We start from the raw sequence: 16035 nt of genomic DNA, 5'->3' as shown, positions 1-16035 counted from the left end.
ACTTTTGGCTTCCTCCTCCCACGAGGTCACCGACGTCAACTAGCTGCCTTCCTTCAATGGGCGAAGGCTAACTGCCCTTTTACAGTTTCTCTCCTTTTGACAGGCTTAGGAGACAACCTTTACATATCCTTTCTCTCCTCTCTTTACAACTCAAGACTTAAAGAACAGAAGGAGGAGAACTTTAGGACTTTACACAAATTTGAGCTCTTAGAATCACTGAAAAGATCAAGAATTCGGTATGGATCTGTTTCTTTTCAGTGCTGAATGGGTGGGGTATTTATAGGCCCCAACCCAGTTCAAATTTGGAGCTCAAAACGATCAAATCGATCAAATCCCAGAATTCTGGGATCAAGCGGTTGCACCTCTTGACTGGAGAGGTGGCACCGCCTGGCAGAGCTCGACGACTGAGCTCAGGCGATTGCACCTCTCTGCCAGAGCTCGAAGACTGAGCTTGATGGTTGCACCGCCTGGCAGAGCTTGAAGACTGAGCTCGGTGGTTGCACCGCCTGGCAGAGCTCGAAGTCTGAGCTCGGTGGTTGCATCACCTGGCAGAGCTCGAAACTGAGCTCAGGCTGATGCACCTCTCTGCCAGAGCTCGAAGACTGAGCTCGGTGGTTGCATCACCTGGCAGAGCTCGAGACTGAGCTCAGGCTGATGCACCTCTCTGCCAGAGCTCGAAGACTGAGCTCGGTGGTTGCATCACCTGGCAGAGCTCGAGACTTGAGCTCTGGCGGTGCTACCTCTTGACAGAGGAGGTTACACCGCCCAGTCTAGCTCGAAGACTGAGCTCTGGGCGGTTGCACCTCTTGGCTGGGGCGGTTGCACCGCCCAGCCTCGCAGCCCTGGCGGTTGCACCTCCTGGCTGGGGCGGTTGCACCGCCTAGCCTCGCAGCCCTGGCGGTTGCACCTCCTGGCTGGGGCGGTTGCACCGCCTGGTGCAATCAGGGTCCGAATGGTTCGCTCCATTCGGCCCAATTTGAATCTTTTCAGGGGCCCAATTGCCCCAAGATTAAGCTAATGGGATCACCTCCCATTTTCAAGCTTAATCATCGTGCTAACTACGATTAACTCTAAGACAACTTCTGCAGCTTTGCTCCGATGCGTCAATCGCTTCTTCCGGCGAGTTCCCGGCGAACTTCCGTCGATCATCCGATAACCCTCGGTGATCCTTCTGCGGACATCCGGCATACTCCTGGACTTTGCGACGATCCACTTGGCGAGTTCCGACGAGCTTCGCTTGGCAAGCTTCTGGACTTCTCGGATCTGTTCTCGCTGAACCTCCGACGACCGTCCGAACTTCCGTCGAACTCTCGAACTCCCAACGTGATCATGATCTTGACTCCAGCGCAACACCTGCTGCTTGTCTTACTCTCATCGTAGTTAATCCTGCACACTTATCTCAACACATAGATTAGATAACAAATGACAATTGACTTCATCATCAAAATCCGAGATTCAACAATCTCCCCCTTTTTGATGATGACAATCAATTGATAAAGGAGTTGTCCTTAACTCCCCCTATCTATATGCCATAGTTGAGATAAGTCAACCTTGAATTCAAGACCAAAGAATTCAAGTGACGTATTGATAAGTTAGATCAGTTAAACTTATCAATGCTCCCATCATGATGCCTATCATGATGTATCTCTTCAAGAATGATGTCAAGGCATGACATACATCATCAAGTTTGTATGATAGTGTTTGTAACTATTCATCATGTAATCATATAAAGCTACGAAGGACTTTTTACATGATGCACACATTTGAGATTTTCTAGCAAGTTTGCATTTTCTTCACAATATAGAATATCAAATCAAGACATGATGCAAACTATAGCACATGTTCACACATCTCTTGGTGATGCAAGGATGGCATAACTATAACATTGTTTATAGCATCACTCAAGTATTTGCAACTATGACATAGACATGATTATGGCAGTTCAGCTATGACATAGTGTTTATCAATTCATATGTTTCTCCCCCTTTGTCATCAACAAAAAGCATGATAGCATTTATCAAGCACATAAAGGAAGTCATGACACATATAATTCTTTGAATATCTCTTTATTGTTTGTTGCTTGAAGGAGGAAGGTCATTTTTCAAAAAGTTTTCATAAGAGTGTATAGGAACATCCCATTTTTAGCATACAAACCGAAAAATGAACTTCTTACATGCATTTGGTTAAAAATATTTGTCACATAATTTGCAACATATTATTTGATCAAGCGTTGTCAAGGCATGTAATAACATCCGAAAAATAATTTTAACTAGTTTAAGTATTCGGACACATCAACATTCCTAATTCTCTTCTTATGTAATCAAATTGTTCTTCACATAGGGGTTTTGTAAAGATATCAGCTAGTTGATGTTTGGTATCAATAAACTCTATGGTTACATCATGATTAGTGACATGATCTCGTATAAAGTGATGTCTAATATCAATGTGTTTTGTTCTTGAGTGTTGTATAGGATTTTTAGTTAAGCATATTGTGTTGAATCTCGTATTTTGATGATGAAACTACTTGATATATGTTTATGATTTAATCTGCGTTTTGAGTGACGCAGGATGCTTCGATCAGGATGAGACAATTAAAGCAGGAAAATCATGTTGTGCCGAAGGAACATGTCAGAAGATTGGACGTCGGGCCGGTGGATCGGTCGACGTATCGACAGAAGGCTTCGGGCCGTGGACTCGGGCATCGGGCCAAGAAGAGCGGGTATTGTGCCAAGGATATCGGAGTTGCGGAGTCAACTGGCCGATTGGGCAATAGGCTGCACGAGAGGACGATGCGCCGAAGAATCGGACGAAGCGTCGAGGGACCAATGACATGTCGGACAACTTGGTTAATTGCTTAGGATTAATTGTCTCGATTGAAGTTTTGTTTTGTTGTGCAGGATTAACTATGATAACGATGAAGACATAAAGCGAAACAAAGTGTCGGAGTCAAGCGCGAAGGATTTGTTGCGAGTTCGAGAGTTCGACGGAAGTCCGAAGATTCGTTGGGAGTTCGCGGAGCTCGCCGAGAAAGATCGGAGCTTGCCGAAGAAGCTCGTTGGAACTCGCTAAGAACAAATCGTGAAGTCTAGGAGCTTGCCGGGAGTCCGCAGAATGGTTTCCGAGAGTTCATCGGAAGACCGCCGGAAGTTTGCCGGAAGCTCGCTAGAAGAAGTCTTGACTTGCGGACTTTGTAATAGCTTAGAAAATGTCTTTAAATTCATAGTTAGCACGTTAATTAGGGTTAGGATTAGGTGTTAATCCTATAACCCAAGTAGGGGCCAATTAGGCCCAAGTTCGGACTGGTTTGGACCAAGTTTGGAGCCAAACCAAGTGAGCTGGAATAGTGAAGAGGTGCCACCTCTCCAGCCTGGAGGTGCCACCGCCAGGGTTGGGAGGTGCAACCGCCCCAGCCAGGAGGTGCAACCGCCTGGGCTGTGGGGTTGGGAGGTGCAACCGCCCCAGCCAGGAGGTGCAACCGCCAGGGCTGCAAGGCTGGGAGGTGCAACCGCCCCAGCCAAGAGGTTGCACCGCCAGAGCTCAAGTTCCGAGCTCTACCAGGCGATGCAACCACCAAGCTCAGTCTTCGAGCTCTGGCAGATTGGTGCATCAGCCTGAGCTCAGTCTCGAGCTCTGCCAGGTGATGCATTCACCAAGCTCAGTCTTCGAGCTCTGGCAGAGAGGTGCATCAGCCTGAGCTCAGCTTGGAGCTCTGCCAGGTGATGCAACCACCGAGCTCAGTTTCGAGCTCTGCCAGGTGATGCAATCACCAAGCTCAGTCTTCGAGCTCTGCCAGGTGATGCAACCATCGAGCTCAGTCTTCGAGCTCTGGCAGAGAGAAGCAATCGGCAGAGCTCAGTCTTCGAGCTCTGCCAGGCGGTGCCACCTCTCCAGTCGAGAGGTGCAACCGCCTGATCCCAGAATTCTGGGATTTGATCGATTTGATCGTTTTGAGCTCGAATTTTGAATTGGGTTGGGGCCTATAAATACCCCACCCATTCAGCACTGAACAGAGCAAGAACTGACCCGAAATCTTGATCTTTTCAGTGGTTCTTAGAGCTCAAAACTGCTAGTTTTCCTCCTCCTTCTGTTCTTCAAGTTTGAGTTGTAAAGAGAGGAGAGAAAACATCTGTAAAGGTTGTCTCCTAAGCCTGTCAAAAGGAGAGAAATTGTAAGAGGGAAGTTTGGCCTTCGCCCATTGAAGGAAGGCACCTAGTTGACGTCGGCAACCTCATCGGTGGAGGAAGCCAAAAGTGGAGTAGGTCAAGGCTGACCGAACCACTCTAAATCTCTGGTTTGCATTTACTTTCGAGCACTTTATCATTACTGCAAACCTCCCTCATCACTACTGCTCTCTGCGCTTTCACGAACAAGTTCTAAGTGCTGTTCTTCCAAATCTGCATTCAGACGTAAACTCGTATTTTCATACATTACAGTTTACGTTTACGTTTGATTCTGCAGAACTGTTTTCCGTGCTTTTACGAACGAGCTTCCTTGCAGTTTACGCTTACATTTTAATCCTATTAATAACTGCAATCTGTCCTCTACGATTTTACGAACGAGTTTCAACATTTAGACGTAAAACTGCATTCAGACGTAAATCGGCTTTCTTCGCTCAATCATCAGATTTCAGTTCACGTTTACGTCTTGGTTTCAACTGCATACTGCCTTCTGCGAGTATACAAACGAGTTTCAAAGTTTAGACGTAAATCTGCGTCTAACTGCGTTTAGACGTAAATCTGCGTTTAGACGTAAAACTGCGTTTAGACGTAAAACTGCGTTTAGACGTAAAACTGCGTTTAGACGTAAATCTGCGTTTAGACGTAAAACTACGTTTAGACGTAAAACTGCGTTTAGACGTAAATCTGCGTTTAGACGTAAATCTGCATTTAGACGTAAATCTGAGTTTAGACGCAAAACTGCGTTTAGACGTAAATCTGCGTTTAGACGTAAATCTGCGTTTAGACGTAAATCTGCGTTTAGACGTAAATCCGAGTTTAGACGCAAAACTGCGCTTAGACGCAAAACTGCGCTTAGACGCAAAACTGCGCTTAAACGCAATCTGCGCTTAGACGCAAACTGCACTTAGATACAAACTGAGAATTTGCTTTTGCATCATAATAGTTTTTGAACGAACGCAGCTTTTGGTTTTTAAATTATTGTAAGATTTCCGCTGCACTAATTCACCCCCCCCCTCTTAGTGCTCTCGATCCTAACAGAATGCCTAGAAGAACTGATCTCCCTCAGCCTGAACCTGAACCTGAACCAGAGCCAGAAACCCCAGTCTTTAGGAGTACCCAATCTCCTCCGATCTGTCCCTTTGAGGAAACACATCCGGTTGAGCAAACTCACACATCATCCATCGAAGATATCGGGATTCGGATGGACCGATTTGAACAAAGACAAGAACGGCTTGAACTTCGACAAGATCAAATCCTAACCGAGCTGCAGCAAATCCATCGACAATTTGACTCTTTACTTAGGCACTTTAATCTTCCACCTCATGAATGAGCTTGTATGAACATCTGCTGTTTTTGATATGACATGTTGTAAACTCCTTATGTTATTCATGAAGGACTTTGTTTTTATGGTTACCTGATATGCTGTACATATGTTACCCTGATATGGTTATCTTTGTTTGTGTAAGCATATTTGCAAACATCTCTTGTTGTTTATCTCGGATTTTGCACTAAAACTAAAAAGGTTTAAAAGACTATGCCTTGAAAAATATGAAGCAACATACCAATGTAGTTGATAAGTCAGCAGTATGACATCGATATGGTTGCTATTACTAATATGATTGCTGACATGCCCTTGTATCCTGGTCATCTAAAGAAACAAAACTCGGTTGCTCTATCAACAACCGAAGCTGAATACATTGCAGCAAGTGCATGCTGTGCACAAGTTGTATGGATGAAAAACACTTTAGAAGATTACAAAGTGAATCTTAAAGATATTCCCATTAAATGTGATAACACGAGTGCAATATGTTAGGATCGAGAGCACTAAGAGGGGGGGGGGTGAATTAGTGCAGCGGAAATCTTACAGCGATTAAAAACCAAAAGCTGCGTTCGTTCAAAAACTATTATGATGCAAAAGCAAATTCTCAGTTTGTATCTAAGTGCAGTTTACGTCTAAGCGCAGATTGCGTCTAAGCGCAGTTTTGCGTCTAAGCGCAGATTGCGTCTAAGCGCAGTTTTGCGTCTAAGCGCAGTTTTGCGTCTAAACTCAGATTTACGTCTAAATGCAGATTTACGTCTAAACGCAGATTTACGTCTAAACGCAGTTTTACGTCTAAACGTAGTTTTACGTCTAAACGCAGATTTACGTCTAAACGCAGTTTTACGTCTAAACGCAGTTTTACGTCTAAACGCAGTTTTACGTCTAAACGCAGATTTACGTCTAAACGCAGTTAGACGCAGATTTACGTCTAAACTTTGAAACTCGTTTGTATACTCGCAGAAGGCAGTATGCAGTTGAAACCAAGACGTAAACGTGAACTGAAATCTGATGATTGAGCGAAGAAAGCCGATTTACGTCTGAATGCAGTTTTACGTCTAAATGTTGAAACTCGTTCGTAAAATCGTAGAGGACAGATTGCAGTTATTAATAGGATTAAAATGTAAGCGTAAACTGCAAAGAAGCTCGTTCGTAAAAGCACGGAAAACAGTTCTGCAGAATCAAACGTAAACGTAAACTGTAATGTATGAAAATACGAATTTACGTTTGAATGCAGATTTGGAAGAACAGCACTTAGAACTTGTTCGTGAAAGCGCAGAGAGCAGTAGTGATGAGGGAGGTTTGCAGTAATGATAAAGTGCTCGAAAATAAACGCAAACCAGAGATTTAGAGTGGTTCGGTCAGCCTTGACCTACTCCACTTTTGGCTTCCTCCACCGATGAGGTTGCCGACGTCAACTAGGTGCCTTCCTTCAATGGGCGAAGGCCAAACTGCCCTTTTACAATTTCTCTCCTTTTGACAGGCTTAGGAGACAACCTTTACAGACCTTTCTCTCCTCACTTTACAATTGAAAACTTGAAGAACAGAAGGAGGAGACTTAAAGGCTTTACAACACTTTTTGAGCTCTTAGAATCACAGAAAAGATCAAGATTTCGGTGTAGGTCTGTATCTTTTCAGTGCTGAATGGGTGGGGTATTTATAGGCCCCAACCCAATTCAAAATTCGAGCTCAAAACGATCAAATCGATCAAATCCCAGAATTCTGGGATCAGGCGGTTGCACCTCTTGACTGGAGAGGTGGCACCGCCTGGCAGAGCTCGAAGACTGAGCTCAGGCGATTGCTTCTCTCTGCCAGAGCTCGAAGACTGAGCTCGATGGTTGCATCACCTGGCAGAGCTCGAAGACTGAGCTTGGTGATTGCATCACCTGGCAGAGCTCGAAACTGAGCTCGGTGGTTGCATCACCTGGCAGAGCTCCAAGCTGAGCTCAGGCTGATCCACCTCTCTGCCAGAGCTCGAAGACTGAGCTCGGTGATTGCATCACCTGGCAGAGCTCGAGACTGAGCTCAGGCTGATGCACTTCTCTGCCAGAGCTCGAAGACTGAGCTCGGTGGTTGCATCGCCTGGCAGAGCTCGAAACTTGAGCTCTGGCGGTGCTACCTCTTGGCAGAGGAGGTTGCACCGCTTGGCTGGGACGGTTGCACCTCCTGGCTGGGGCGGTTGCACCTCCCAACCTCGCAGGAAGACATAGCCTGGGCGGTGCTACCTCCAACCCTGGCGGTGGCACCTCTTCACTATTCCAGCTCACTTGGTTTGGCTCCAAACTTGGTCCAAACCAGTCCGAACTTGGGCCTAATTGGCCCCTACTTGGGTTATAGGATTAACACCTAATCCTAACCCTAGTTAACGTGCTAACTATGAATTTAAAGACATTTTCTAAGCTTTTACAAAGTCCGCAAGTCAAGACTTCTTCTAGCGAGCTTCCGGCAAACTTCCGGCGGTCTTCCGATGAACTCTCGGAAACCATTCTGCGGACTCCCGGCAAGCTCCTAGACTTCACGATTTGTTCTTAGTGAGTTCCAACGAGCTTCTTCGGCAAGCTCCGATCTTTCTCGGCGAGCTCCGCGAACTCCCAACGAATCTTCGGACTTCCGTCGAACTCTCGAACTCGCAACAAATCCTTCGCGCTTGACTCCGACACTTTGTTTCGCTTTATGTCTTCATCGTTATCATAGTTAATCCTGCACAACAAAACAAAACTTCAATCGAGACAATTAATCCTAAGCAATTAACCAAGTTGTCCGACATGTCATTGGTCCCTCGACGCTTCGTCCGATTCTTCGGCGCATCGTCCTCTCGTGCAGCCTATTGCCCAATCGGCCAGTTGACTCCGCAACTCCGATATCCTTGGCACAATACCCGCTCTTCTTGGCCCGATGCCCGAGTTCACGGCCCGAAGCCTTCTGTCGATACGTCGACCGATCCACCGGCCCGACGTCCAATCTTCTGACATGTTCCTTCGGCACAACATGATTATCCTACTTTAATTGTCTCATCCTGATCGAAGCATCCTGCGTCACTCAAAACGCAGATTAAATCATAAACATATATTAAGTAGTTTCATCATCAAAATACGAGATTCAACAATCTCCCCCTTTTTTATGATGACAACCACTTGATGACGGAGTTAAACTTAACTCCCGGAGTTTAAACAAACTCCCCCTATCAATATGCCATATTGATAGAACCTTGAATTCAAACTGAATTCAAGTCATTGCAATATTCATCATGGATACTTGCAACACGTCAACATGAATTTATGCATAAACTTATGCATCACATGTCATGTCATCAACATACTTCTCCCCCTTTGTCATCAACAAAAAGGAGAAGTACTACAATCAAGTGTGTGTGATATTGGTTCAACTCATTGCATGAAAATCATAATATCAAGTTTTATCATCATGCAAGTTTGCTAATATCAAATACCAACATGAAAAATTGCGATGTAGGCTTTTGATATCATAATGCAAACATTTCAAGTGTTTATCAATTATAGCATTTCATCACATGGTAGGATATCAACGCGTAAAATTACGATACAAGTTCTTGATATCTTAACGCATGATGAAAACATGGCATAATACAAGTTTGGCAATCATAGCATCAATTCATATATCTCTTAATGATGCAAGTATTGCAAATATGGCAATCATATCAATTCATATATCTCTTGATGATGCAAGCCTAGCATCAGTGTTCATAGCATCAATTCATATATTTCTCCCCCTTTGTCATCAACAAAACGGAGAACGATATAAGCAAATTTTAAGCATAAGTGCTTGTTGTTATGTATGTGAAATAAATCCTTGCAAGTAAAAACACTTTCATCCATATTCATCAAATCCATTTCTCAAAAAATATTTTTCACATGATGTGTGTATGAGAGATGTATTTGCTAGTCAATTACATATGTCAAAAATCAATGATATGAACTAAACTTGATATGGCATATGCTTGTTAAGTTTGGAAGAGAGTGAACTTGATATGTTAGACTCAAGAGAATCCGAAAATGAAATTTGAGTCTTTCTTCCATTCGAACAAGGTTTTGCTATAGATATTCAATTACAATCATGAAGGTAAAGCATGCTTGTTATCATGGAAGTTTTGTATTCAAGCACATAATTTTCAACATGTAATTGTGTAAAATCATTATGCCAGTCAAGTGATTCAATCATTCAATCAAGAAGGTTCGAAAAATAATTTTAACACGTTCAATCATTAAGACGTATTTTTGCCATTGTTTTTCAAATTCAATCATAAAGATAAGACATACTCATCATCATGATAGTATGATAGCAGGTTTACCATATACAAGCTAGCAAAAAATTTGTACATTTTAAGGCCCGCAAGCTAGCAATTTTGAGATGTTCAAGAAAGCAACTCTTGCTTCTTGATATATGCAAATTTGTCAAGTTTTGCTAGATGTGCAAGTTAGCATTTTTGCCTCTTGAGATAGGCAAGCTAGCAATCAAGTTTTTTCATCTTCTTGACTTGTACAAGCTAGCTATCTCCCCCTTTGTCATTGTCAACAAGGGAAAAACCCTTTACATCAATTTCTAAATCATGACAAAGGTAAGTAATCATTCTTATTTGTGCATCATTATAGTTTCAATGCACAAATTTATTAACATTACATTTCAAAAAATTTATGCATGATACCGAAAAATCAATCATCATCATGAGCATATCAAACATGATATTCAAGCATTCATGATACATCATTTTGGCAGCATGATCATAGATATTCAAACGATGGTATCTAGAATTCATTACATCCTATTATGCATGATCATTAACTCCTCATTTGTATTTCATGCATTATTTCATTTCATCTCATAAGGAATATCAAGAAGAGTTATTGGATGATGAGATAAATATTTTATGAATACACAGAATATCATAAGTGTTTCATGTATTCATATTATCACATGAAGCATATTATTATTTTTAAGATTCATAACATGAATAACGTTATTACTATTTCATCAAAATTAGTTTCGAGATTCACATAATATCATGAAATCATTAATCTCGATAAAATGGGAAAAACATTTTCTTTTTAAGTGATTCTTTTAACACATCATAAAAAAGAAAAACTCATTCATAATTCAAGTGATTTACAAGATATCATAAATGAATTTATCACTTGTATTTCACCAAAATCGAGAACTCTAGAGTTAGAAAAATGATTGAAGCATTTAATCTGATTGAAGAATGATTCATATTTAAAGTGTAGCATTTGTCAAATCTGAAATCATCAAGTATAACTTTAATATTTTCATTGCAACATTAAGCAAGGTTTCATTGAAGATAATTTTGAATGATTCTTATAAATGCCTAAAACTTCTTTAATTTTAATTTATGATTGACTTTATAATAGCATGCTCAAATCTTTATTCTTATGTCAAAACCATACATTATATTTAATAAACAAAGACAATGAAAAATATCAAGCCTTCCAGACAAAAGCCATGTATCGTCATTGAAAAGCAATATGAAAATCATTAAAATATACATTCTTGCTTCTCAAGCACATAAGATTAATCTCACTAGGTGTAAAATCATTAGATTTCTATCTTGCATTAACATAAGACATGCAATTTTCATTATCATTTTCAAGATTACAAGCATGATCATATTTTTGCATTTTCATTGTTAAATTATTAAAAATATAATTTTCAACAAAATTTAAAGAAAAAGAAAAGTGCATCATGAAAAGCATCATGTAATTTCGAAGTAAATTAGGGGGATTTCGATTACCTCATCATTGTAGGCTGTTAAGGCGTAGTTTGCCGCCTTGCTTTTGTTGACTTTCTCTTCTTCGGAGGAGCTCGATTCATCCCAATTTTTGTTCTTCTTCTTGCGTTTAAAGAAAGTAGTTCCATTCTTTTTGCTTTTTAATTTTCGTTTCATTTTAAGTTCACCATCACTTGAGCTTATGCTCGAGTGGTCTTCAAATGTTCTATGTCCCAAATCCTTCCTGTTCTTTGGAAGGTTGGTTTGTTCATCATTGTCCTCATCACTTGAGTCATCGCTCAAGTGGCATTCATTTGTCCAGAGTTCCAAATCCTTCCTGTTCTTTGGAAGGTGGTTCTCAAGTTCTTCACGTGCATTGCACGTCATTTCATGTGTGATCAATGAACCAATTAGTTCTTCAAGTGGAAAATGGTTCAAGTTTTTCGATTCTTGAATAGCAGTTACTTTTGAATCCCAAGTTTTAGAAAGTGAGCGCAAAACTTTGTTAACGAGTTCAAAATCCGAAAAGCTTTTACCAAGTGATTTTAAACCATTGACGACATCCGTAAAACGGGTGTACATGTCAACAACGGTTTCGCTTGGTTTCATATGAAAAAGCTCGAAATCAAGCAGTAGAATATTAACTTTCGAGTCTTTGACTCTACTAGTTCCCTCGTGCGTGATTTCAAGAGTGCGCCAAATATCGAAAGCCGTTTCACACGTAGAAATCCGATTGAACTCATTTTTGTCCAATGCGCAAAATAAGGCATTCATAGCCTTTGCGTTTAAAGAAAAATTCTTCTTCTCCAAAACCGACCATTCGTTCATCGGTTTGGAGGGAAGTTGAAAACCGTTTTCAATGATATTCCATAAATCCAGATTTAGAGAAATTAAGAAAACTCTCATTCGAGTTTTCCAATAAGTGTAGTCCAATCCGTTAAAGAACGGTGGATGAAAGACCGAACAACCCTCTTGAAAAGTCATTTCTCTCGGGTGTAAATCCGAAATGAGAAATACCCCGCTCTGATACCAATTGTTAGGATCGAGAGCACTAAGAGGGGGGGGGTGAATTAGTGCAGCGGAAATCTTACAATAATTTAAAAACCAAAAGCTGCGTTCGTTCAAAAACTATTATGATGCAAAAGCAAATTCTCAGTTTGTATCTAAGTGTAGTTTGCGTCTAAGCGCAGATTGCGTTTAAGCGCAGTTTTGCGTCTAAGCGCAGTTTTGCGTCTAAGCGCAGTTTTGCGTCTAAACTCAGATTTACGTCTAAACGCAGATTTACGTCTAAACGCAGATTTACGTCTAAACGCAGTTTTACGTCTAAACGCAGATTTACGTCTAAACGCAGTTTTACGTCTAAACGCAATTTTACGTCTAAACGCAGATTTACGTCTAAACGCAGTTTTACGTCTAGACGCAGATTTACGTCTAAACTTTGAAACTCGTTTGTATACTCGCAGAAGGCAGTATGCAGTTGAAAACAAGACGTAAACGTGAACTGAAATCGATGATTGAGCGAGGAAAGCCGATTTACGTCTGAATGCAGTTTTACGTCTAAATGTTGAAACTCGTTCGTAAAATCGTAGAGGACAGATTGCAGTTATTAATAGGATTAAAATGTAAGCGTAAACTGCAAAGAAGCTCGTTCGTAAAAGCACGGAAAACAGTTCTGCAGAATCAAACGTAAACGTAAACTGTAATGTATGAAAATACGAATTTACGTTTGAATGCAGATTTGGAAGAACAGCACTTAGAACTTGTTCGTGAAAGCGCAGAGAGCAGTAGTGATGAGGGAGGTTTGCAGTAATGATAAAGTGCTCGAAAATAAACGCAAACCAGAGATTTAGAGTGGTTCGGTCAGCCTTGACCTACTCCACTTTTGGCTTCCTCCACCGATGAGGTTGCCGACGTCAACTAGGTGCCTTCCTTCAATGGGCGAAGGCCAAACTGCCCTTTTACAATTTCTCTCCTTTTGACAGGCTTAGGAGACAACCTTTACAGACATTTCTCTCCTCACTTTACAATTGAAAACTTGAAGAACAGAAGGAGGAGACTTAAAGGCTTTACAACACTTTTTGAGCTCTTAGAATCACAGAAAAGATCAAGATTTCGGTGTAGGTCTGTATCTTTTCAGTGCTGAATGGGTGGGGTATTTATAGGCCCCAACCCAATTCAAAATTCGAGCTCAAAACGATCAAATCGATCAAATCCCAGAATTCTGGGATCAGGCGGTTGCACCTCTTGACTGGAGAGGTGGCACCGCCTGGCAGAGCTCGAAGACTGAGCTCAGGCGATTGCTTCTCTCTGCCAGAGCTCGAAGACTGAGCTCGATGGTTGCATCACCTGGCAGAGCTCGAAGACTGAGCTTGGTGATTGCATCACCTGGCAGAGCTCGAAACTGAGCTCGGTGGTTGCATCACCTGGCAGAGCTCCAAGCTGAGCTCAGGCTGATCCACCTCTCTGCCAGAGCTCGAAGACTGAGCTCGGTGATTGCATCACCTGGCAGAGCTCGAGACTGAGCTCAGGCTGATGCACTTCTCTGCCAGAGCTCGAAGACTGAGCTCGGTGGTTGCATCGCCTGGCAGAGCTCGAAACTTGAGCTCTGGCGGTGCTACCTCTTGGCAGAGGAGGTTGCACCGCTTGGCTGGGGCGGTTGCACCTCCTGGCTGGGGCGGTTACACCTCCCAACCTCGCAGGAAGACATAGCCTGGGCGGTGCTACCTCCAACCCTGGCGGTGGCACCTCTTCACTATTCCAGCTCACTTGGTTTGGCTCCAAACTTGGTCCAAACCAGTCCGAACTTGGGCCTAATTGGCCCCTACTTGGGTTATAGGATTAACACCTAATCCTAACCCTAGTTAACGTGCTAACTATGAATTTAAAGACATTTTCTAAGCTTTTACAAAGTCCGCAAGTCAAGACTTCTTCTAGCGAGCTTCCGACAAACTTCCGGCGGTCTTCCGATGAACTCTCGGAAACCATTCTGCGGACTCCCGGCAAGCTCCTAGACTTCACGATTTGTTCTTAGTGAGTTCCAACGAGCTTCTTCGGCAAGCTCCGATCTTTCTCGGCGAGCTCCGCGAACTCCCAACGAATCTTCGGACTTCCGTCGAACTCTCGAACTCGCAACAAATCCTTCGCGCTTGACTCCGACACTTTGTTTCGCTTTATGTCTTCATCGTTATCATAGTTAATCCTGCACAACAAAACAAAACTTCAATCGAGACAATTAATCCTAAGCAATTAACCAAGTTGTCCGACATGTCATTGGTCCCTCGACGCTTCGTCCGATTCTTCGGCGCATCGTCCTCTCGTGCAGCCTATTGCCCAATCGGCCAGTTGACTCCGCAACTCCGATATCCTTGGCACAATACCCGCTCTTCTTGGCCCGATGCCCGAGTTCACGGCCCGAAGCCTTCTGTCGATACGTCGACCGATCCACCGGCCCGACGTCCAATCTTCTGACATGTTCCTTCGGCACAACATGATTATCCTGCTTTAATTGTCTCATCCTGATCGAAGCATCCTGCGTCACTCAAAACGCAGATTAAATCATAAACATATATTAAGTAGTTTCATCATCAAAATACGAGATTCAACACATTCTAACCCAGTTACCGTTTCTATAGTGACATCTTAGTCGGTGAAGTAGATTTTTGTTTATTATGCTGAATCTATCTACTTTCATTACTTCTTCTTCTAGTGGTATTTGAATGTCGTAAGCTTTCATTATTCTAGTAATTATTCCACCATATGGGAGCATCATATCTTTCTTAGATAATTCTAACATGTTTTGTTGGATCAGATAGCCAAGACAAATGTCACGTCCTTTCATGATTAGGTACATAATTCCTAATTCTAATTGACTCACTTCATCATGATGGTATTGTTTAGGAAGAATTATACTAGTCATGATATGATGAAGTATCTTAGTGTTAAAAGGCAGTAGATGTTCACAACTTTTAGGAACAGATTCTATGTTAGGATTGGCAAGGATTGTTCCTAAGGCTTCAACGTAGGATGTTTCAATGGTTTTCTCATCCCATAATCCTTTAAAGTAAAGTCCTATGCTTTTCATGGGAATACCTATCATATCACAAATGAATCTATCAGTGATTGAGATGTGTTGTCCTAAGAGATAGGTTGACATCCTTTCTTCATCATCTATTTGCATGTTGTTGTAAAATAATCTAACTAATCTAGGATAGATGGGTTCGTTGATCTGCAAAATTGAAAGTAGATTTAGGTTTGCAAACCATTGGATAGTCTCTACATCTCTTAGTTCATTCAGATCTACATATTTTCCCTTATTGATGCTTCTTAGTTCGAAGGAGAGAAATTTTTCAGCATGGTTTTTGGAATCAAAAAGAGTGAGATCAAACTCTTCTACTACTCTCCTCTTTCCCTTGTCCCTTGAGGATCTTCTAGATCCCATAACTACTGCTGTTTAGAGGGATGATGATGAGCTAAAGTAAATGAAGAACAAAACAGAATTTAAGAGCTTCTTAGAGAGTACCTTTGTGAAATCTTCAAGAGAAGGAAGGATTCTTGATGTTTTGCTCCGAAATGGGAGGTATTTGGAAGGCTTAGAGGAGTGAAATGGGAATTGGGGAGACTTGGAAGAGTAGAGGAGGAAATGGGGGTGAGTTGGGGTCGGTTCCATAGCCGGCCCTAGTGTGGGTTTAAAGGGCAGAGCTGCTGGCGGTTGCACCTCTGGCTGGAGCGGTGCAACCTCTGGCAACCCGTGATAGTTGGAGGTGCCACCGCCAGCTGGAGAG

At 42.2% G+C, this 16035-nt stretch overlaps 1 pseudogene; it reads right to left on the bottom strand.

Annotated features, from left to right (window-relative positions):
• Positions 1 to 16035, bottom strand: part of LOC135635345 (tryptophan aminotransferase-related protein 4-like) — a 75849-nt pseudogene that overhangs the window by 17963 nt on the left and 41851 nt on the right.

Source organism: Musa acuminata, chromosome BXJ3-4 (assembly GCF_036884655.1).
Source record: "Musa acuminata AAA Group cultivar baxijiao chromosome BXJ3-4, Cavendish_Baxijiao_AAA, whole genome shotgun sequence".
Classification (NCBI taxonomy): Eukaryota; Viridiplantae; Streptophyta; class Magnoliopsida; order Zingiberales; family Musaceae; genus Musa; species Musa acuminata.
This window is presented reverse-complemented; position numbering and strand designations above follow the sequence as displayed.